The sequence below is a fragment of the Brassica napus genome, chromosome C6 (genome assembly GCF_020379485.1).
Source record: "Brassica napus cultivar Da-Ae chromosome C6, Da-Ae, whole genome shotgun sequence".
Taxonomy (NCBI): Eukaryota; Viridiplantae; Streptophyta; class Magnoliopsida; order Brassicales; family Brassicaceae; genus Brassica; species Brassica napus.
Genome location: NC_063449.1, coordinates 9,079,132 through 9,085,131, shown reverse-complemented (window position 1 = coordinate 9,085,131; position 6,000 = coordinate 9,079,132). Strand labels below are relative to the sequence as shown.

The window sequence follows — 6,000 nt, the reverse complement described above, 5'->3', positions numbered from 1 at the left end:
ATGTCCTTTCTCGAAACTTAAATCTCTAGATAACATCATCAGAGACAATGCCGTTTCCTCTTGTTCCGGCTCAATCCCAGTGTCATCGGAAGATGCTGAACCGTATTGATGATTCCTGATGCTTCCTCCAATTACAAAAGCATCAGCCTTGTGGTGTTGATGATGAAGTTTCACAACACTCTTGGATCTTCTCCTGATAGGTGATGAAGAAGTTTCAGTCTCAGATTAAAACTATCCATGACAAACCTTTACCACATTCTCGGCAACAAAGAAGTCGATGTTGTTGTTGTTGATGTTTCAGAGCCATGATGTCTCTCTGAACCACAAACCTCTTGTGCTGAAAACTTCCATAGCCGCAATGGTCAAAGTAAAATTGGGTATCACATACTAGTTGTTACATGTCTATCAGGCTAACCAGATACTTTGTATATATATTATTCTCTAAATGTTTAGTCATGTGATGAAATGAAACTGCAAAGTTTCCACACAAAAGAAAAAGCGCAAATTCAATAATAGGTAATAAACATCATGAGCTACTTGCTGGAAGCAAACAGAAGGAAGACACACACAAACACAACAATTTTTTTTTTTTAAAGATGAAATTAATCATAACCATCATCAGTAGAATCAAGCCACGGCTGCATCAGCAATTGCTTTCTTCTTTTTGTAGTTTTCGAGAGCAGACTTGATGGAATCCTCAGCAAGCGAAGATGCTTTGCGTTTGCCCTGGAAAATTAGAGCACACTATTATGATTGAGAAATTCAAGAGCATATCATCATCATCCAGCTAGCGGTAGATCTTGTCAAGGTCTAGAAGTGACGGAAGAAGCGGCGATGGAGATCGAGAATCAGTCATGTGACTGGACTCATCTCATCTACCTTAATCTGGAGGGTCGTCAAGAAGCAGGAGCTCCAACTTGTAGGTTTGATGTATAGGAAGGAAACGGAAAGGAATCTTTGTGTTTGGAGACTTAAGATTAACGGTGCGGCGAGGTTGAATAGTCGAACAACCATAACAATGAAACCCTAATTAATCTACGCCAACTCAAAACGCAGAGTTTTGTTATATAACACCAAACATATGACTGAAACTGAAATAATGAACCAAAGGAACTAAATTATTAAACCAAACGCGAAGACTTGATAACCAAACTAAACCGAACATGGGTCCCATAAACTTTAAAAAATGCACATGTGGATAGATTTCTTCCAAACCGATTGATCCAGCCGATAAATCATATAAAAGTGTAACTTTACACTAAGAGACATTAAATTTCTATTACACCCAGAGATACTTCTTATATGTGACACACTTTGTTGTGGACCAACAATAGATTGTGAACAATTTTGCCCTTAATGGAAATGACAGTTGTGGATGAGCACTACAAGAAAACACATGCTTAACGACGAAAATTAACGAGGAAAAACAATCCTCGTAAATTTGCGTCGAGTTTACGACGAATTTACGTGAAAAACTAAAGTCATCGTTATTTCCTCGTAACGTAACGACAAAACTGTTTCGTCGTAAAGTGGATGTAACTTTACGAGTATTTTACGAGGAAAAACTATTTCCTCGTAAATACGACGTAAACTTTGCGTGGTATTTACGAGGGAATAGTTTACGTGTATTTAGCGAGGAAATTTTTGAATCCACCAACTTTATAGGTGTTACACGTTTTTTTTGCCCACCTAATTAATTTTCGTCGTAAATTCATAGCAAAATTACAACTACCAGATTCGAATTTTCCTATAAATATGGATGTTTAAACATCATTTTAAACACACCAACAACAAAAAACGTGAAAGAAAAAAAAATGGCTGGCTCCGGGAATATTTACGAGTTGCGGAAGTGGATGTATATGCATAGAGATGCTAACGGGAGAGTGACGAAAGAATACCTTGCGGGTCTGGAGACATTTATGCATCAAGCAGATTCAACACCGCTCGCCCAAGAAAGTGGTAAGATGTTCTGTCCTTGTCGGAAATGCAACAATTCGAAACTGGCAAACCGTGAAAATGTTTGGAAGCATTTAATAAATAGAGGTTTCACGGCAAATTACTATATCTGGTTTCAACATGGAGAAGGTTTTAATTATGATCAGAATGAAGCTAGTAGTAGTAATAGCAATTTTCAGGAAAAAGAACCGGTTGATCATCATTTGCATAATGAACATAGTTACCAGCAGAGGAGATGGTAGATTATGATAGGGTTCATGATATGGTAGCTGATGCATTCGTAGCTCATGATGGAGATGAAGAACCTAATATAGATGCAAAAAAGTTTTACGAAATGTTAAACGCGGCGAATCAACCACTTTACAGTGGTTGTAGAGAAGGTCTCTCTAAATTGTCGTTAGCTGCTAGAATGATGAATATTAAAACTGATCACAATCTACCTGAAAGTTGCATGAACGAATGGGCGGACTTGTTTAAAGAGTATTTGCCGGAAGACAATGTGTCTGCTGATTCTTATTATGAGATTCAGAAACTGGTTTATAGTCTTGGGTTGCCTTCTGAGATGATAGATGTTTGCATCGACAACTGCATGATCTATTGGGGAGATGATGAGAAGCTAGAAGAATGTCGATTCTGCAAGAAGCCACGATTCAAGCCGCAAGGACGGGGACGTAATAGGGTACCATACCAAAGGATGTGGTACCTACCAATTACAGACAGATTGAAAAGATTGTATCAATCAGAGCAGACTGCTGGAAAGATGAGATGGCATGCCGAGCATACTCAGACGGATGGTGAGATGACTCATCCATCAGATGCAAGAGCCTGGAAACATTTCAACAAAGTACATCCAGATTTCGCTAGCAATATCCGGAATGTGTATCTCGGATTATGCACAGATGGATTTAGTCCGTTCGGAATGTCAGGGAGACAATATTCATTGTGGCCAGTCTTTCTTACTCCATACAACCTGCCACCGGAGATGTGCATGCAACGGGAGTTACTATTCTTGACCATATTAATACCTGGTCCGAACCATCCAAAAAGGTCCCTGGATGTTTTCCTACAACCACTGATAAAAGAGTTGAAGGATTTGTGGTCAACAGGGGTGAGGACGTATGACTGTTCAACGAAGACGAATTTTACGATGCGAGCGATGCTTTTGTGGACCATAAGTGATTTCCCTGCCTATGGGATGTTGTCTGGATGGACTACACATGGGAGATTAGCTTGTCCATATTGTAATGGAACGACAGATGCGTTTCAACTGAAGAATGGTAGGAAGACAAGTTGGTTTGATTGTCACCGTCGATTTCTTCCCATTGGCCATCCTTACCGAAGAAACAAGAATTTGTTTAGGCACAAAAGGGTTGTGAGAGACACTCCTCCTCCATATCTAACTGGAGAACAAATTGAAGCGCAAATCGACTACTACGGAGCTAACGAAACAGTTCGTTGGGGTGGTAATTGGCATGTCCCTCGTAATATGCCAGATTCTTACGGTGTTCATCACAACTGGCACAAGAAGAGTATATTTTGGGAGTTGCCATATTGGAAGGATCTTCTTCTGCGCCACAACCTCGATGTGATGCATATAGAGAAGAATTTCTTTGAGAACATCATGAATACAATATTGAATGTCCCAGGGAAGACAAAAGACAACATAAAATCGAGGTTGGACTTGCCGGATATTTGCTCAAGAAGCGAGTTACATATTAAAAGCAATGGACAAGTTCCCGTTCCGATATTCAGATTATCTTCAGAAAAAAAGTCGGTGTTGTTCAACTGGGTGGCATCAGAAGTGAAGTTCCCCGATGGGTATGTTTCGAATCTCTCTAGATGTGTTGAAAAGGGTCAAAAGTTCTCCGGGATGAAGAGTCATGATTGTCATGTATTTATGCAACGACTACTGCCCTTTGCATTTGCGGAGCTACTTCCAACAAACGTACATGAAGCACTTGCAGGTACGTAGTGTATTATATCACAATAATTTACAAAATAATATATGACTAACAATGTGTTTAATTTTTTTTGAATATAAAAGGCATTGGAGCATTTTTCAGGGATCTGAGCACACGCACTCTTAAAGAAGAAGTTGTGGAACAGCTTCAGGAGAACATTCCCATCTTATTGTGCAACTTGGAGAAGATATTTCCTCCCGGATTTTTTGACGTCATGGAGCATCTAGCTGTCCACCTCCCATATGAGGCATTGCTTCGTGGACCTGTACATTACGGATGGATGTATCAGTATGAGCGAGCCATGAAATATTTGAAGGGAAAAGCAAAGAACCTCGCCAAAGTTGAAGGTTCTATAATTGCTGGAAGTTTGACGGAAGAAGTTTCTCACTTCACATCGTACTACTTTGCGTCAAAAGTACGTACACGGAGAAGAGCTCCAAGAAGATATGATGATGGTGGTGTTGCGCCAACATATGCAGTTGCTGGTGTTCCAGACATCTTTAGCCAGATTGGGCGACTCGGTGGGAAGTGTAAAGAGGTTTGGTGGTCGAGTGAAGAAGACGCTCATAGTGCACACACCTATATTCTACTCAATTGCGAAGATCCATTGATGCGTTATTTTGAAAGGTAACATATATTGACACTTCGAAACACATATAAGTATAATTAATTGTATAATTGCGAGAGATTCATTCCTATAAAATGTGATTTTACAGCCTATTTGTTTCTCAAGTCGAAGAAACATTTCCTGGTATATCCACAAGTGACGTAGACAAAAGGAAAGATCAACACTTCATTAAGTGGTTGCGGAATCAGGTACTAACTAAAACTTTTTTTCATACATTATCTGTATTTCATTAACATTCTCTTTATTTTTGCAGGTTGATTATGACGACGACGATGCAGATTATCCTAAGTGGTTACACGAAGTAATTCAATCTCCACTTGTAAAGGTCACCACATCACAGATGTATTTCACACGAGGCTATACTTTTCATACATATGACTATGGTAGACAGCGGGCGACCAGTAACTATGGAATATGTGTGAAAGGGGAAACAGATTTCTACGGGATCTTGACGGAGATTATTGAAGTCGAATTTCCAGGGATACTGAAGCTGAAATGCGTCCTCTTCAAATGTGAATGGTTCGACCCCGTCGTCAACAGAGGTGTTCGGTCTAACAAATTCGGTGTAGTTGATGTCAACGGTGGACGAAGGTACAACAAATTCGAGCCTTTCATCTTAGCTTCACAAGCAGACCAAGTTAGCTTCCTTCCATACCCTCGGATGAGAGATTCAGGTATAAATTGGTTAGCAGTGATCAAAGTTACACCTCGAGGACGAATCATCAGTGGAGAAGAACCACCATTGCAAGAAGAACAGATAAATGAAGTCGAGGAACCTGAACAAGAAATTGATGACATCCTTCTCATTGATCCGCATAATCACGAGTACGAAGATCTTACCGATGATGCCACAGACGAAGCTGTTGAAGACGAGTTTAATGAAAATGATGATGTTTCTAGTGATGACGAGAATGTCGATGTATCCGATTGATGTATTTGTTTTATGAATAAGATGAGGGAGTTTGTTTTATGAATAAGATAATGTGGGGTTTGTTTTATGAATAAGGTAATGCTGGGAGTTTGTTTTATGAATAAGCAAATGTGGGATATTGTGGTTTGGAATGGAAATAAAGATGGAGTTTGGAATATATGAAGTAGAAAATAAGGAATATGGGGTTTCGGGTTTTTGGTTTCGGGTTTTGGGTTTTGGGTTTCGGGTTTGGGCTTTCGGGTTTCGGGGTTTGGGGTTCTAGGGATATATGAAGTAGAAAATTAAAGATGGGGGTTTGGAATATATGAAGTAGAAAATTAAAGATGGGGGTTTGGGTTTCGGGTTTCGGGTTTCGGGTTTCGGGTTTGGGGTTTCGGGTTTGGGGTTTCGGGTTTAGGGTATGGGGTTTGGGGGTTGGGGTTTCGGGTTTCGGGTTTCTGATTCTAGGGATTTAAACATAACACTCGTTAATTCCACGTAAGCACAAATCGTCGTAAAGTCCACGCAGGATGAAATCGTCGTAA

At 39.9% G+C, this 6,000-nt stretch overlaps 1 long non-coding RNA gene across 1 annotated transcript; it reads right to left on the bottom strand.

Moving 5' to 3' along the window:
• Positions 1-405: 405 nt before the first annotated feature.
• On the bottom strand, positions 406-1,357 carry LOC106406233. Its single transcript, XR_001281520.3, has 2 exons — positions 880-1,357; positions 406-726 (listed from the first exon to the last, which is right to left on the bottom strand). It is a non-coding gene; the product is annotated as an uncharacterized LOC106406233 (long non-coding RNA).
• Positions 1,358-6,000: the final 4,643 nt, after the last annotated feature.